The 18,961-nt window shown below is 38.5% G+C and overlaps 1 long non-coding RNA gene and 2 pseudogenes across 1 annotated transcript; all 3 read left to right on the top strand.

The window, feature by feature from the left end:
• The first annotated feature begins 317 nt into the window (after positions 1-317).
• On the top strand, positions 318-4,030 carry LOC137736189 (sucrose synthase 2-like; annotated as a pseudogene).
• A 5,341-nt stretch (positions 4,031-9,371) lies between these two features.
• LOC148691935 (sucrose synthase 2-like) lies at positions 9,372-11,064 on the top strand (annotated as a pseudogene).
• A 6,158-nt stretch (positions 11,065-17,222) lies between these two features.
• On the top strand, positions 17,223-18,698 carry LOC148691934 (uncharacterized). Its single transcript, XR_015954973.1, has 4 exons — positions 17,223-17,563; positions 17,715-18,163; positions 18,245-18,366; positions 18,465-18,698. It is a non-coding gene; the product is annotated as an uncharacterized LOC148691934 (long non-coding RNA).
• The last annotated feature ends 263 nt before the right edge of the window (positions 18,699-18,961 follow it).

Below are 18,961 nucleotides of genomic sequence, written 5' to 3'. Positions count from 1 at the left end.
TTCCCGTAATTTCATAAGGCTCAAATGCAGCCCAGTTCACAGCCACAGGGATCTCCGCGTCGCCGCCAAAAGCTTTCGTTATGATTTCAAATCGCGAGGGAAGAAGCGTCAGGACTCCTCCAGAGGCATGCATGCAGCCGCTGAAACACCGCCAGGTGCCCCTTCACATTTATCAACCTTTCACTCCTCTCTCTCTCTGATCACAGCAAAACAATGGCCGTTTTTATCTCCACCTCACCTTCGCTTTCACCTCTCTCCCTTTCTGATTTGCTCCGCCGTCAACCACTTTTGTCTCGTCGGAGCCTCCAGTCTCAGCCATGCGCAACACCATTCAGGACACCCTCACTGCTCACCGCAATGAGCTCGTTTTGCTTCTCTCCGGGTACATATTTCTCTCTCTCACATTGCATTTCAAATGGAGGGTTCTTTGGGTTGGAATTGAGTGGGGTTTTGAGAAGGTTGAGGTTTTGTTGTGTTGGAAGGTATGTTGCTCGAGGAAATGGGATTCTGCAACCCCATCAAATGATAAACGAGCTCGAAAACGAGATCATGGAGGGTGAAGGCATGCAGAAGCTCAAAGATAGCTCCTTCAGTAAAGTCTTACAGTCTGCTCAGGTCAATTTCCTACAATTATTGCTACTGTTTTTTTTTCTTTTAGGATGTGGCTCTAGTATCTGTTTGTTTGCTGAGAAATTGACAAGTAAATGTTGCAATTTGAAGTAATTTTTTATTATTTGGGACCAAGAAAGCAGAAATCTTCATTCTGCATGGCTAATGAAAGTTGCATTTGTTGTTCTGGTTTTCTGAGTTTGGTCTTTGCTCGTTATCTAGGAAGCAATTGTTCTGGCTCCTTTCGTGGCTTTTGCACTTCGTCCAAGGCCTGGTGTTTGGGAGTATGTTCGAGTTAATGAGTATGAACTCTGTGTGGATCATTTAAGTGTTGCTGAATATCTTTGGTTCACAAGGAAGAGCTTATAGACGGAGAGCAAGGGCTCTCCTGTCTTAATCCTTGTTACTGAATTTTGTAATTTATGCCGAGTCTTGCAATTCACTTATCTGGAGTAGCATTACATAGGCGAACTAGACAGTTTTTATTTGTTCTTTCAGTTCAATTATACATGAATGCAGTCTTAAAATGAAATCATTGTCCTAGGTGCAACGATAAGTATGTGATCTGGAGCCATTTAATGCATACTTTGTTGGAAAACAATTTAGAAACAATAAAATAACAGAAATATAGAACCGAAATACTTATACTTTATTACTCAAAAATACTTGCAATACAAAATGTAATAACACAATAATTACAAAAAATTAAAATGATACTAACTTGAATGAATTGAAGGTAGAGGCTAGCGCAAACGCTATGTCATTCGAACAGTATTTCCGTCCCACTAGTGTGTTTGTAGTTCTACAACGTCTGCTCGACCAGGATACAACTACCTAATTCTACAACCCGCACTGGATTATAGAACTCTAGCAAATTGCTTTGTGTGTTTACTCTCTGGAAATTTTGTACGGAAGATAAGGAGGAAGAAAAGATGATTCTCACTTGGATACTGTGATTGCAAATATATAGGCTGTTTCACACCCTTTCAAATACATGTTCAGTGTATTTGAAAGTACACAACTCTTTCTAATAGCTGTGTCTTTTAATCAAAACGTACAACTCTTTCTAATAAATGTGTATTTTAATCAAAACGTTTTTTAATTAATAAATTAATTAAAAAACTTAATCCAAAAATTAAAATTAATGAATCTGATTAATTTTAAATTCCAAGGCCCCAAGTGCCCCAAGGCATTAATTAATATTAATTGTATTTAGGCTATATTATATTCAAGCCTAATCCACACAACCATAAGACCCAAGCCTTCAATCCATTTCCAAATGGTCCAAGTTCTAATTACTAAGAAGAAGGAATAAGCCTATATAAAGACTAGTAAAAAAATATTATTGACCAATGTGGGACAAGAGGGTCTCAAACTCCTACATACTTCCCTCGACCAACCCGCTCATCATCAATTGGAAATGGGGTTCAATTCCTTAACCGTCACTTATCTTCAGTTATGTTCCGTAGCAAAGAAAGTTTGGAGTCTCTTCTCGATTTTCTTCGTACACACAAACATGATGGACATGTAAGTTTGAGTTTGCTATGGGCTTTGCATGAATGAACATTCCACTTTTTCAGTTATCATGCTAATTCTTTTGGCCCTTTGGTTTATTTTTCTGGTCGTCTTTTCTTTGCATTCAGATTTAGTGTAAGACCTAAAGCCATATTTGAAGTAATATGACAATAAGGTTGTGAAATACTCGTACCTTTGGACTGAATGATATTAGTTTTAAAATTTTGTGCAGGCAATGATGCTAAACGATCGAATTCAGAGCATACCCAGACTTCAGTCTGCTTTAGCAAAGGCAGAGGAATATCTTTCTAAGTTCCCGCCAACTACACCATATTCTGAATTTGAATTTGAGTGGGCGAATCATCTAAATTCAACACTTTAATCTCCCCTTATTTCTTTTTCTGTCCCCTTTTTTACTGCCTGAGTACTTCACTTTTATGATGCACACTGTTGGGTTCTTAATAACTACTTACGGGTTATACAACATACTCCTTTTCTCTTATTGTGTTATTTCTAGGATGCCTCGAATGAAATTGCCGCTGAGTTGCAGGGTGTTCCAGATCTAATCATTGGAAACTATAGTGAAGGAAATCTTGTTGCAATTCTGTTATCTTATAAACTGGGAATCACACAGGCGAATTTTAGTTTTTAATTCATTATTTCAGATGCAACACAGAGATTGGTGGAATAACAGTGGGCATATATTGGAGTTAACTTGTCAAAACTGAAGAAGCATGAGGATAAGTACCATTTTTCAAGTCAATTCACAGCCGATCTCATTGCAATGAGCAATGCAGATTTCATAATTACATACCAAGAGATTGCCGGAAGGTTTGATTGTTCGTCTAGTTCTTTTGGAACATGAATTGACTATATTGTTCGTCTAGTTCTTTACCTCCAATTTTTAATCTACGGCCTGATTTTTCACTTGAAATGTAGTCATATGATATAAGTTACGTTGGTTAACAAGTTCAAAGACTTGTCTGTCACAATGAAGTGGATTGCATCATTTGCAGCATGTGGCCCATTGTTCTTCTCCCTGGATTCTAGTCAGTTTTGTTTGTTGCATTAAAGATTAATTTTCTTGTTCTTTATCTCAGCAAGAATAACGTTGGACAGTATGAGAGCTACACTGCCCCCACTCTTCCTGGGCTGTATCGAGTTGTTCACGGGATTGATGTTTTTGATCCCAAGTTTAATATCGTCTCCCCAGGAGCAGATATGTGTATATACTTTCCATATTCTGACAAGGAAAAAAGGCTTACTGCTCTACATGGGTCAATTGAAGACTTCTTATATGGTGCTGAGCAGAACGACGAGCATATGTGAGTACCTTCTAATGTTAAGTGAAGAACTTCTGAAAAACAATTTAAGCCTCTTTTGAGTGGCATTGAGATTTTATAGATATCAGGGTTGCAACATACATGTACTTCATTTTCATCACTCAATCGTCTGATACTCGTTTGACGGTGATGCAGTGGGCTAGCAGTTGATTGATAGATCAAAGCCTATTGTCTTTTCCATGGCAAGACTTGATAGAGGGAAACATTTAACTGAACTTGTTGACTGCCATGCTAAGAGCGCCAAGCTAAGAGAAATGGTAAACCTTGTTGTGGTTGGTGGTTACATGGATGTCAAGAACTCTAGGGATAGAGAAGAAATTGCAGAGATTGACAAGATGCATGACCTCATTAAGAAATACAGCTTGAGTGGTCAGTTCCGATGGATAGCAGCCCAGATGAACCGTGCTCGTAACAGTGAGCTCTTCATCGAGATACTCAGTCTGCAGTACGTCATGTATATGTATTCGGATGAAGATCATTGCGATTGTTTTATCATCTTTACCACCCCGGTTATCCGTTTCAGCTTTAATGGTGGCCCTGAGACTCTTTGCAATGAGGTGTAGCTTCACGTCTTGAACCCACTTCAGGTAGTTGCTTCCAAATACTTCCAGAGCGGTAAAGTCAAGTATGTTAAGGTTCAACATGTTGCTGCAATGGAGAGATCAAGATTGTAGTCAATATTATGGGATAAACATCCACAGTCAAAAGTAGAACATTTAGATTCTATAGACATGTTTTGGCTTAAATTAAGCATGAAAAACTTTGAGTTTCATGAAAAACATCAAGTCTAAAAATAAATTATTGTTTTAATTGGCTGGGTTACAAGATAGGCAATGAAAATAGGTAATTGGATAGAACTCAATTCCCAAATATTGGCCTTAGAAAGGAAAGGTGAAAACCAAATCTAGATAGAACCAACTACCCATTGTCTCCGTTGTTAACAATGTCTCCGCTGTTAACCACAACCCTCAAAACACCACATTCCATCTCTTCTCCACTGTCGTAAACATCAAACTAGATAGAACCAACTACCCATTGTGGTTGGCTCAGATTATTCCTATTCTAAAAAGTCGGGACCTGATGGGGTATGTTGATGGCACGCTGATGTGTCCTCCAAAACATGTTGCTGGTTCAACCATTGTGAATCCTGCGTACACAACTTGGGTGCAATAGGATTAAATGATCCTCAGCTGGATTAATGGATCTCTTACAGCTTCTGTCTTACCTGTGGTGGCAAGCAAAATAAATGTTCAAGCTACCTGGGAAGCTCTTGAGCAAAGGTATGCATCCACATCTCAAAATCAAATTTTGTTTATGAGAAATGAGCTGTTGCAGACCAAAAAGGGTGATCTATCTGTGGTGGATTACCTGGATCGCATGAATGCGATAGCTGACAACCTTGCCCTTGCTAGGCAACCTGTGAGTGATAGAGAATTGGTTTAGATTGTGTTGAATAATCTTGGACCAGCGTTCGAGATGATTGTGAGTGCTGCACAAGCTCGTGACACTCCTATCACATATCCAACTCAATGTTCTTTTGGTTGAAGGAGTTACTGTCAATGCCTTTGTAGCTTCAAGAGGCCATGGTGGTGGTCGCTCTTGTGGTGGTGGACGAGGCAACTCCTCAAACCGTGGTACAACTCAAAGAGGGCATAACCTTTGCAACAACAATAATCCGTAGAGCAACCAAGGTAATGGAGAAAAGTTTGTTTCCTGTGGTGATAAAATTGTTTGTCAAATCTGTGGCAAACCAGGTCATCCTGCACTTGACTGTTATCAATGCATGAACACTGCATTTGAAGGCAGAATCCCGACCAAATGTCTTTCAACAATGATGTCTTCACCTATCACTCTTAACAAATAGCATAATGGATCTTGGCTCTTGGACACAGGTGCCAACTTGCACATTACTCTAGATATTCAGAATTTGGCCAATCCCAAGGAGTATAATGGTAATAAAGGTGTGGGAGGAGTAGGTAATAATTCTGGTATCTCGATTGCACACTGCGGTTCAAATCAACTTAATACCAATGATTGCTCCTTTGTTTTACGTGATATCCTTCATTGCCCTACTGCATTAATGGATCTTGGCTCCTGGACATAGGTGCCAACGCACATATTACTCCAAATATTCAGAATTTGCCCAATCCCAAGGAGTATAATGGTAATAAAGGTGTGGGAGGTGTAGGTAATAATTCTAGTATCTCGATTGCACACTACATTTCAAATCAACTTAATACTAATGCTTGCTTCTTTGTTTTAAGTGATATCCTTCATTGCCCTACTGCATCCACTAATATCCTTTCTGCCCATAGGTTTACCCTAGATAATGATTGTTACTTACTAATTTTTCCACATTTTTTCCTTGTTAAGGACCTCAAGACACGGAAGACGCTTTTCTGAGGGAGATGTGAGAATGGGTTGTACCCATTTCCAAATGGCAGTGGACATCTCAAGCATTCTATTTTTGCATTTGTGGGAGTAAGGGTCTCGGCTCAAAAATGGCATGCTCGTGTTGGCCACCTTGCTAAACCAATAATAAAATTTTTAGTTTCAAATAAATTGGTACCGATTCATGGTACCTCTGATGTAACCTTTTGTGAGTCATGTCCTTTAGGTAAGAGTACTAGGTTACCTTTCAATGTTTCCAAGTCTATGTCTCAATTTACTTTGCAACTTTTACACTCTGATGTGTGGTGTTCTCCAGTTATTTCTAATGAAGGTTTTCGTTATTATGTTTTGTTTGTCGACGATTATTCGCAATATTCTTGGATTTTTCCCATGAAACACAAATATGAAGTGTTTGAAATATTAATGAAGCTTAAAGCCAAAGTCGAAAAAATGTTTAACTGCACAATCAAACCTTTTGAATGTGATGAAGGTGGTGAATATAAAAGTCATGTTTTCGAACAATTCCTTGTTGTACACAGTATTTCACAACGCTTTTCGTGCCCTAAACACCTTGAACAAAATGGTTTGGCTGAACGAAAACATCGACACATTGTTGAAACTGCAATTGTTATGCTTTCTTAGTCTTATATGTCAAATAAATTAATTCTGGTTTGATGCATGTTTAACTGCTACATACTTAATCAACCACTTGCCAACATGTGTTTTTTGAAATGCATCACCTTTTAGGAAATTATTTCAAAGGAAACCAAATTATGACATGTTGAAAATCTTTGGTTGTCATTGTTTTCCCTGGTTAACACCATACACTCAAAATAAATTGCAACAAAAATCAAAGTCATGTGTTTTTCTAGGGTATTCACTAAACCATCAAGGATACAAATGCTTGGATATGTCCACAAGACGAGTTTATTTGTCTCACCATGTCCTATTCGATAAGGATTCCTTCCCTTTTAAAGGACTCACATCTTCTTCTGAAAGTGTTGATTCACAAGGTAACAATCACTTACCCCAATTATTATTTACTTTTCCGTTAACGTGCACTTCTTCGATGCCTGCATTACCTAGTCCTAGTCAAACTAATCTTCTTGCAACCCCACAAATTTCTCCTACCTCTAATCTCGCAAGTCTTATAGAATCCCATTCTGATGCAACCACTTTGCCAAATATCAACCCTTCAACTGATATCCCACATCGATCATTCTCATCTATAGAACCTAGCCTGCCTTTGAGACCCTCACTACAATCAAACGAGCAAGTATTGGTAGATTCACAACCTATGCATGTTGATGTGACTAGTGATACAAGACATCATATGACTACATGTTCTAAGTCAGGGGTCCTAAAACCGAATCCAAAGTATGCTATGCATGTTACAATTGATATATTTCATATTGAACCTACCTGTTTCAGTCAGGCAGTCAAGCATCAAGAGTGGATGGATGTTATGGTGCAGGAGTTAATGCTTTACAACAGTGTGGAACCTGGAGTTTAGTTCCATATCATCCTTACATGAACATGCTACCAAATAAATGGGTGTTCAAGATTAAACGAATAACATATGGCACTATTGAACATCATAAAGCTTGTTTAGTGGCTAATAGATTTCACCAGAAGGCTGGCATGGATTATACCAAGACTTTCAGTCCTGTGGTTAAGCATAACACTATTAGACTTGTTTTGAGTCTTGCGGTGTCCAAGAAGTGGCCTATGCGACAACTAGATGTTCAGAATGCGTTTCTGCATGGTTATTTAAATGAACAAGTTTTCATGCGTCAGCCATTAGGGTTCATTGATAAACAGTATCCAAATCATGTATGTAAGTTGTAACGTTCCATTTATGGTTTAAAACAAGGGTCTAGGGCTTGGTTCCAACATTTCTCAAACTTCTTGCTTCAACTGGGATTTGAAAAGTCTACAAGTGATTATAGTTTGTTTGTCTTCAATAAAATGGGTGTCTATCTTATTCTGTTAATCTATGTAGATGACATTTTAATTACAGGGAACAATTTTCATCAAATGACTCATTTGATAAAGAAACTTGGCAGCTTGTTTTCAATGAAGGACTTAGGACCACTAAATTATTTCTTGGGTATTGAGGTCAAGTATAATGGTGATTCCATGCATCTTAGTCAATCCAAATATGCCCTGGAGTTACTCACAGGCACTAAGTTCACAGAGGCAAAACCAATTTCCACTCCGGTGTTGTCTGGTCAGAAATTGAGTGTCTATGTTGGTGATCCTCATGACAATCCAAAGATGTATCGTAGTATCATTGGTGCCCTACAATATCTCACGATAACTTGGCCTGATTTATCATACACTATAAATCAGGTGTCCAGTTTATGCACTCACCGAAGAACAATCATTGGATGGCAGTCAAAAGAATACTTCGTTACATGAAAGTTACGTATAATCATGGGTTACTGTATAAACTAGGAAATCCCAAGTTAATAGCCTATTCTGATGTAGATTATGCTGGCAACCCAGATACTTATCATTCCACAGGTGGTTTTTGTATTTATTTGTATTCGAATCTTGTCTGTTGGAGCTCGAAGAAGCAGAAGACGGTCTCCAGATCGAGTGCCGAGGTGGAGTACCAGCAATTAGCTTATACTACAGCCAAGTTATCATGGTTAAGGTCTCTTTATAAAGATCTCCACCTGCATCTGGTTCAACGAACTATTTGGTCTGACAATGTTTCTTCGATTGCCCTTGCATCCAATCCGGCTTTTCATTCAAGAACAAAGCATTTGGAGGTCGACTTCCATTATGTTTGTGAGAAAGTTGTTCATGGTTAGCTGTTGGTACATTATGTTTGTTCCCAGGACTAGCTTGCTGATATTTTTACTAAAAGGGCTGTCTTCGTCAATATTTAAATTACTTGTTTCCAAGCTTGCAGTTGTTCCACAACCTGTTAGCTTGCGGGGGGCTTATGAAGTCAACCTGAGGTTAAACCCACTGTGCTTTGAGGAGTCTAACGTACTTCTAGGAGTTTAGTTTTGTTTAAAGTACTTCTCACTAATTAGGCTTCCTTGTTTATAGGATGTAATTTTCAAATATTTGTAATCTGTTGTTTTCTGTTTTGTATCATTTGAATTTCAAAACTCTTTGTAAATAGGGTTTTCAAACCCTCAGATGTAATCGTGATGCAGTTATACATAGGGATGGGCAAAATACCCATGAGTTTGGATAATCGCGGTCACCCGCCCCATTTAAAGTTCACGGTTATGGTTATGGGTAACTGTTTAGATGAACAAACAGTTATGGGTATAACCGTTTATTCGTGAAATTTAAATGGGCGGTTATGGGTATTACCTGCGGTTATAACGGGTATCCATCGGTTATGGGTATTACACGTGGTTATAACTGGTATCCATCTACCCATTTAATTTAATACGGAAAATTATTTTGTCTATAACCTGATTTGCAACTCGAGATTTTTGTTGAATTTTTCTGCTATTGATTTTTTACCTCTACAAATTAATGCCTGCAATGGCTTCTACTGTGAGTACTTCTCTCATAGTAGAAAAATATTGGTCGTAAACTAATATTTAAATTATTGAAATTGTATGAGGACTTAAATGATTAAAATAGAGAAATGCATGTTAAAATGTACCTATAACGGTGTTTATTTGTCAGAAAACGAAAATTATGACAAATTTTTCTTTTGTAATTTTCAAGTTGTTAAAAAAAAAAAAAACATGTAGACCAGTGAAAAAACGAGTAAATGGGTAAAAAAAGGATAAACGGGTTCAAAAACGGGTAAACGGATAAATGATTATGGTTAAATGGGTAAACGGTTATGGTTAAATGGGTACACGATTATGGGTATGGTTAACCGTTTATAAACGGTTATGGGTATGAGTATAACTGTTTATGCAATTACCCAACAGGTAAACGGTTATGCGGGTATAAACATAAACGGTTATGGGTAAATAACCTCAGTTACCCGCCTACCATAACCGTTGCCCATCCCTGGTTATAAATAGAAGCATCCCACAGTTGAATGGGTATGCAATCAAAGTGAAAAACCTGTGTTCTTAAGTTTTATAGTTCCAGATCCAATCATTGGAAAACTATAGTGATGGAAAGCTTGTTGCAACTCTGTTATCTTATAAACTGGGAATCACACAGGTGAATTTTAGTTTTTAATTCATTATTTCAGATGCAACACAGATATTGGTGGAATAACAATGGGCATATATTGGAGTTAACTTGTCAAAACTGAATTCTCCATGTGGTGCAATATTGCTCATGCATTGTAGAGAACAAAGTACCCTGATTCTGATATATTTTGGAAGAAGCATGAGGATAAGTACCATTTTTCAAGTCAATTCACAGCCGATCTCATTGCAATGAGCAATGCAGATTCATAATTACATACCAAGAGATTCCCGGAAGGTTTGATTGTTCGTCTAGTTCTTTTGGAACATGAATTGACTATATTGTTCGTCTAGTTCTTTACCTCTAATTTTTAATCTGCGGCCTGATTTTTCACTTGAAATGTAGTCATATGATATAAGTTACGTTTATGGTTAACAAGTTCAAAGACTTGTCTTTCACAATGAAGTAGATTGCATCATTTGCAGCATGTGGCCCATTGTTCTTCTCCCAGGATTCTAGTCACTTTTGTTTGTTGCATTAAAGATTAATATTCTTGTTCTTTATCTCAGCAAGAATAACGTTGGACGAGAGCCACACTGCCTTGACTCTTCCTGGCCTGTATCGTCTCCCCAGGAGCAGATATGTGTATATACTTTCCATATTCTGACAAGGAAAAAAGGCTTACTGCTCTACATGGGTCAAATTGAAGAACTCTTATATGGTGCTGAGCAGAACGACGAGCATATGTGAGTATCTTCTAATGTTAAGTAAAGAACTTCTGAAAAACAATTTAAGCCTCCTTTGAGTGGCATTGAGATTTTATAGATATCAGGGTTGCAACATACATGTACTTCACTCAATCGTCTGATACTCGTTTGATGGTGATGCAGTGGGCTGTTGAGTGATAGATCAAAGCCTATTGTTTTTTCCATGTCAAGACTTGATAGAGTGAAAACTTTAACTGGACTTGTTGAGTGCTATATATGCTAAGAGCGCAAAGTTAAGAGAAATGTTAAACCTTGTTGTGGTTGGTGGTTACATGGATGTCAAGAACTCTAGGGATAGAAATTGCAGAGATTGAAAAGATGCATGACCTCATTAAGAAATACAACTTGAGTGGTCAGTTCCGATGGATAGCAGCACAGATGAACCGTGCTCGTAATGGTGAGCTCTTCTCGAGATACTAAGTCTGTAGTACGTCCACTACAAGACATCAGCTCATCTACCACAATAATTTGATCACGGGCATTAAGAGTTCGTTGTAAAAAATACAAATTTATCACGGGCGTAGTGAGCATGCGGTTTATAACAATTTTTTTATCACATGCAAATTTTAGTCCATGGTAAAATAGTCGTTAATAACCATGTGCAAAGTTGCATGTTGTGAATATACTAAATCACCATGTGTGATGCTCGTAGTCAATATGACTAATATCCACAACGCCTTTTTATTATTATTATCTATCAAAGGTATAACGTGTGGTACAGTTATTCATAATTTAAAAAAAAAAAAATAGAGAAGGCGGGACATGAAATTTTGCAAAATTTTAAACGTCTTTGAAATTTGACAAATCCACTTTGCGTGCTCTCTGCCTTCTCCATGCCCCCATCTCTTCCACTTTATCTTCCCTTCCCCTTTATTAGTTCGTTAATTTTTGTCCTCTCTTTTTCTCTCTCTCACAGTGGCTTCCATCTACTCCAATCCTATGTCCCCACAAACACCCATGTTCATACTTCCTCTCAAACCTTATTCACATTTCCCGATTCGTCCCTCAGCTGATGCCAGAAGAACCCTTCTTCCACCTCGGAGCCAACTTAGTGGAGACGGGACTCTATGCACCAGAATCTCTTCAAAACTGCCATCAAAAGCTTTGTTTTTGTACCAATTTCCCCCAATTTCGTTGAAACCTTACAAATTCGGCCTTGGTTTCTCCCTCTTTCTCACCTCCGCCGTGTTGGTATTCTAAAGTTTACTAACTCAATACCAAAATATGTGGGTGATAAGTTTACAAACTCTATCACACCTCTCACTTTCACTCTCAATAAAATTGGACAAAGAAATAGAGAAATGAGGGAAGCAACAAGCTTTGGTAAAACACTTGCACTTAGATATATGAAAAGAGAGTTTACAAACTCAATAGCTTACAAGCTGAAATTAAATGAATGGGAAATGAGATTCGGATGAGATGCTCTAAGCCTTAGCAAGATGGCCTATTTATACAAAACTGAAAAAATAAACAATCCAACAATACATATAATGAATGATGGTGTTCCACATCTTTACACCCTTTCAAACACATGCAGCAACTTTGATAGTTGGCATACACATGCATTGCATCATGGCAGGTTGTAATACCTTCCTTTCGGCTAACACATGGAGGCACACTGCTGTCTTCCTGCTAGCACATCACATGGCAGCACACTTGCTGTCTTTCATCACCATTCGGCTGAACATGGAAGGAGTAATGATGATTATATTTTGCTGGAAACAATCTGTAAAGAAAGGTTAGCATCACATGGACAGATCACATGACTTTTAATTTGAATTTCCAACATGCCCCCTCAAATTAAAACGCCTTCATGCCTAGCATTTCACGTAACAGCCGGAATGATTCAACTGGTAATGGCTTAGTGAAGATGTCTGCCACTTGTTCCTTCGTGTGACAATAGACAAGCTCAATTGTCTTTTGCTTCACATGGTCCCTTAGAAAATGGAACCTGGTATCAATGTGCTTGCTCTTTCCATGTTGAACAGGATTCTTTGCAAGCTTGATAGCTGAGATGTTATCCACATGAATCACAGTCGATTCCACTTGTGGATGACACACTGACTTCAACAGATTTCTTAACCAAATTGCCTCACATACGGTTGAGGCTACAACAACATACTCGGCTTCACATGATGACAAAGCAACAATTGATTGCTTCTTTGAAGTCCATGAGAAAGCTGTTGATCCTAGAAAAAACACATAGCCAGTTGTGCTTTTCCTTTCATCTTGGTCACCTCCCCAATCACTATCTGAATAACCAAATAATTTTGCATCTTCACCAAAATTATAAAACAGACCATAGTTTAGAGTACCTCTTATGTACCTCAAAATTCTCTTGGCGGCCAGCCAATGAGACTCCCTTGGTGTTTCCATGTATCGACTCACGAGTCCAACACCATAAACTATATCAGGTCTTGTGATTGTAAGGTACCTTAGGCTTCCAACCAAGCTTTTGTACACGGTTGAGTTTACAAACTCACCTTCTCCTTCCTTAGACAGCTTCAATCCAGTTGCAACTGGAGTGTTGACAATATTGCACTTATCCATTTTGAATTTCTCCAATATATCTCTCATGTACTTTTGTTGAGAGATGTAGATACCGTCACTTTCTTGCTTCACCTCTATGCCAAGAAAGTATGACATTAATCCATTGTCAGTCATCTCGAATTCACTGAACATGGATTGCTTGAACTCATAGAACATTGCTTCATTGTTTCCTGTAAACAACAAGTCATCTACATAGAGACAAATAATTAAGAACTCCCCTTTTTCACCGTTCTTCATGTAAACTGAATGCTCGTATGGACATTTCTGAAATCCATTTTGGTGAAGGTAGTTGTCAATCCTTGAGTTCCAAGCTCGTGGTGCTTGCTTGAGGCCATACAAAGCCTTCTTCAAACGATACACCTTTTCTTCTTCTCCTTGTACTTGGAAGCCTTCCGGTTGTTCCACGTACACTTCTTCCTCAAGAACTCCATTAAGGAAGGTTGACTTGACATCTAATTGATAAATTTTCCATTTATGCTGAGCGGCAAGAGAGATTAGTAATCTTACCGTGTCAAGTCTTGCAACTGGAGCATAGACTTCATCATAGTCCACTCCATACTTCTGTTTGTAGCCCTTTGCTACAAGCCTTGATTTGTATCGATCCACACTTCCATCTGCAATGCGTTTGATCTTGTAAACCCACTTGACACCAATAGCCTTCTGATTTGGTGGGAGCTTTGTTAGCTCCCAAGTGTCATTCTTCTCGATGGCATAGATCTCTTCTTCCATGGCTTTCTTCCAACAATCTTCTTCCATAGCTTCATTGAATGAGAGAGGCTCATGGTCTGCATAGAAGCAGAAAAAGTTGGTTTCTTCTTCTTCTTGTCCATAAATCTCTGTGAGACTCCTTAACCTCACTGGAGTTGAGGAGCTGCTTTCCTCACTAGATGTAGGACCACTCCTTGCAATTCTGTGCACTGGAGTTGTTGTGATTGTTTGAGCAGGCTGTTGCTCAATAGGTGGTACAACTTCTGGTTCTTCAAAATCAGTGGAGACGATCTTCTCTTTACTGACTTCTTTGTTGTTCCACTTCCATATCTCTTCCTCACTGAAGATGACATCTCTACTAACCACTAGTTTGCCAGTTAGTGGGTTGTAGAGCTTGTATGCCTTGGACTCTTCACTATAGCCCACAAACACACACTTCTCACCTCTATCATCAAGTTTCCTCCTCTTGGCTTCTGGAACTTGAGCATATGCAACACACCCAAAAATTCTTAGGTGTGCAACATTCGGCTTGTATCCACTCCAAGCCTCTTGTGGTGTCATCCTCTTGACACTCTTTGTTGGACATCGATTCAACAAATAAATCGAACAAGCTACAGCTTCTGCCCATAACTCTTTTGGCAAATTCTTCTCCTTAAGCATGGACTTTGTCATGTCAAGGATGGTTCAATTCTTTCTTTCGGCTATCCCATTTTGCTGTGGGGTATAGGCAGCAGTAAGTTGATGCCTAATTCCTTGCTCCTTGCAATATGTTTGGAAAGCATTGGAGGTGTACTCTCCACCTCTATCTGATCTCACAGCCACAAGCTTGTGGTTACTTTCAGCCTCTGTGAGTGCCTTGAACTCCTTGAAAATTTTTAGGGCAACTGACTTCTCCTTGAGAAAATAGACCCAAGTCTTTCTACTGAAATCATCAATGAAGGTAATAAAATACCTATTACCTCCATACGACATGGGATCCAATGGACCACATATATCTGTGTGCACCAACTGCAGTGGTGCCTTTGCTCTCCATGTATCACCAACAGGGAACGATAGTCGTGCTTGCTTGCCAAGCACACAACCTTCACATACTTGGCGTGTGGCTTCAATTTGGGGTAGACCACGAACCATTCCTCCACTTGACAGCAACTTTAGGCCATTGAAATGAAGATGGCCAAATCGAAGATGCCATTTCCATGACTCATCTTCCATTACACCGATGTTGCAGCTTCCAATCTTTGTGTTCAAATTCAACGGAAACATCCGGTTCTTTGACATTCGAACACGTGCAATAAGCTTTCTCCTTGCATTCCTGAGAGTGAGAAGCATGTTCTCCATATGTATAATGTACCCTTTCCGGAGCAGTTGACCAATGCTCAGAATGTTGCTCTTCATACCTGGTATGTAGTAGGTATCGGAGATGTATTCTTCTCTACCATCCTTCTGGATGATCTTGATCTTACCTTTGCCTTCAACTGGCAACTTTGAGGAGTCACCAAGACTTACAGATCCATAGGCCCCATCTTTGAGTTCGGCAAAAAACTCCTTCTTTCCACACATGTGATTGCTTGCACCAGAGTCCAAATACCAAACATCTTGTTGGCTACTGGAATCATGGTGTGCTAGCAAGACTGTAAGTTCTTCATCAGTATTTCCACTTGATTCTGCCATGTTGACATGCTCACCATTTTTATGTGAACATTCATTGGCATAATGTCCATATTGCTTACAGTTGTGACACTGGATATGCGCCTTTCCTCGAGTAGATCTCCACTCCTGAGACTGACCTTGATTTTGTGCATAGCCTCGACCTCTTCCTCGGGCTCGTCCTCGGCTACGGTTGGATGAACTCCCACGACGTGAGTTCCACTGCCCACGAGCTTTATTTGGTTTGTCAATATTCAACTTTGACTCCAAAGCTTGCTCTAGCGTTGTGGGGCTTGCATTCTTCTGAATGCGTTGCTCGTGAACTAGGAGGGATCCTAGCAATTCCTCTGTGCTCATTGTCTCCAAATCCTTCGATTCCTCAATGGTAGTCACCACATGCTCAAAGTTGGATGTGAGTGACCGAAGGATTTTCTCCACAATTCGTACTTCATCGAGTTTCTCGCCATTTCTCCTCATCTGATTTACTATCGCAATAAGCCTTGTGTGATAGTCGCAGATGCTCTCTCTTTCATTCATGTGAGCAGTTTCAAAATCTGCTCGAAGTGACTGTAACCTCACTTTCTTGACTCGATCTACTCCTTTGTAGATTGTACTGAGTGTATCCCATACTTGCTTGCTCGTTGTTGCTTCTGCAACCTTCTCGAACGTTGAATCTTCCAAACCCTGGTATAGAAGATACAGCGCCTTTTGGTCCTTCTTTCGTAAGTCCTTGAGAGTGTTCATTTGATCCGCAGTATATACGGCTTCTTGCTCGGCAGTGGGTATAACATACCCACTACTGACAACTTCCCATAGCTCCTGTGATCCAAACAATGCTTTGAATTGGATGCACCATCTTTCATAATTTTCTTTCTTCAATGTGGGAACTTGGAGCTGCACTAAGGTGGATGCCATAACTGCTGCACCTGCCAGAATGGTATTCTGGCTCTGATACCAATTGTTGGTATTCTAAAGTTTACTAACTCAATACCAAAATATGTGGGTGATAAGTTTACAAACTCTATCACACCTCTCACTTTCACTCTCAATAAAATTGGACAAAGAAATAGAGAAATGAGGGAAGCAACAAGCTTTGGTAAAACACTTGCACTTAGATATATGAAAAGAGAGTTTACAAACTCAATAGCTTACAAGCTGAAATTAAATGAATGGGAAATGGGATTCGGATGGGATGCTCTAAGGCTTAGCAAGATGGCCTATTTATACAAAACTGAAAAAATAAACAATCCAACAATACATATAATGAATGATGGTGTTCCACATCTTTACACCCTTTCAAACACATGCAGCAACTTTGATAGTTGGCATACACATGCATTGCATCATGGCAGGTTGTAATACCTTCCTTTCGGCTAACACATGGAGGCACACTGCTGTCTTCCTGCTAGCACATCACATGGCAGCACACTTGCTGTCTTTCATCACCATTCGGCTGAACATGGAAGGAGTAATGGTGATTATATTTTGCTGGAAACAATCTGTAAAGAAAGGTTAGCATCACATGGACAGATCACATGACTTTTAATTTGAATTTCCAACACGCCGCTCACTCCATTGATTCGTCTGTCCATTGCTCCGCTGTCACTCCATCGATCCGTCCGTTGCTCCGTCGAATCTCATTGCTTTGCCAGCCAATATGAAGAGTTTACATTTGGATGAATATTCCTTATCTTTTGGTTGGGTAAGTTTGATTTTCATTTGTATCTTTTTTTTTTTTTGGATATTCTTTTATTAATGAGCCTTTGATAATAATTTGTCGCAGTAATGTTTTTCTTGTTCAAAAACTACCGCTATGCTTATTCTCTCTTATGAATGATGGTGGATGACGATTGGGTTGCAGGGCAGTTTGCATTTGCTAGCCTTTCTCACTTTATGGCTTAGAAATTGGTATGCAAATATTTGGACAGATTTTAGGGTTAGGGTTTTGAATTTGATTCTCTATATTCTCACTCAAATTTTGGAACTTTGCTCTTGTATTTTAATTTTGTATTGTATTTGTTCTAATACTGTTGTAGCTGTTTTGTTGGTTTGATTGCAGCTTCCATTATCTCTACTTAACTAGTTCAGGGGACATCATATGGTTAGCAAATTGAAGATGTTTCCCTCAATCTCATTAAATAAGTTAAGCTTTGAATAAATCTTGGTAACCCATATATTTGAAATATGTCCATTGTGATAAAAAAAATAAAAAATCAGTGGGATGAGCCACTTTGCTTCTTAGGCATGTGCATGAGTATGTCTTGTTCTGATTGAGATGTTAAGGGAAAAGCTCCAGTGTAATAAAGAACAGTTTGTACGAAGGTCTCTCTATCTCTTGCCCACTCTATATATAATTGCATTGAATTACTTTGATGTAAATAAATGGCAATCATAATCTCAAGTTGTTTTTTTTTTTTTTTATACGTTTTGGTTGTGGGTGTTTAATGAATGGAGACGCAGATGGGGGCTACGAATGGTGCGACTCGTGTTCATGGCTTCTCAGAAAATGTATTTGCCTTATCCATATTCTTTGCCTATTCATTATATATATTTTTTGTTTTCTTCCTTTATGTGTATTTTGATGTGCAGTAATGGCAATTTCCCTTGTTCAAGCTTCTACCTCAAATTGTAATTCTACCTCAAGGTCAAGGACTCCAAGATCCTTCTCTTCGGTGGCTCACTAAAGAACTTCAAGAAACTTGGTTGAAACGGTAATTCCCAACTTCAAGTAATTGTTTATTTAGTACAATTATTGCATATAATTTCAATACTACTGAATGTTTGTGATTTACGTTGTTTATAATTTCAGTTGTTCATAGGTTAACGACAGATTCATATTATTAATTTTTAAAGACGTTTGGAGGTGTTCAAGGAAAAGTGAAATCTTTCAATTGATAATTTCCTTGTTATTTGAGGCCTGGTTGATGCTTTGTGTATAGTTTGATATTTCCTAGTATAAATCAATGGTGGTGTTGTTAGCTTTGTACAATTTGTAATTCTTTTTTAATATGTGATTATTTAAAAAAATTGTATTTATAGTAAATTTCCAATTTTGTGGGTTTATATATATATATATATGTGTGTGTGTGTGTGTGTGTGTATTTATATTTTAGAAATTTTAGAAATTTTTTTTATAACAGGCATTGCTCTTGGTAAATTAGTAATCCACAATGGCCATAGTATCCGTGGTGTTAAATTTCAATCTACAACAGGCATTGTTCATGGTTACATTACATTTGACAACAAACATAGATCGTGATAGAAATTGAAACTTTTTATTACATCCAAATTACTAACAGGCATAAT

Source organism: Pyrus communis, chromosome 13 (genome assembly GCF_041283825.1).
Source record: "Pyrus communis isolate YQ-2024b chromosome 13, ASM4128382v1, whole genome shotgun sequence".
NCBI lineage: Eukaryota > Viridiplantae > Streptophyta > Magnoliopsida > Rosales > Rosaceae > Pyrus > Pyrus communis.
Note: the sequence above shows the minus strand (reverse complement) of the source record. Positions and strands in the feature narration are given on the sequence as shown.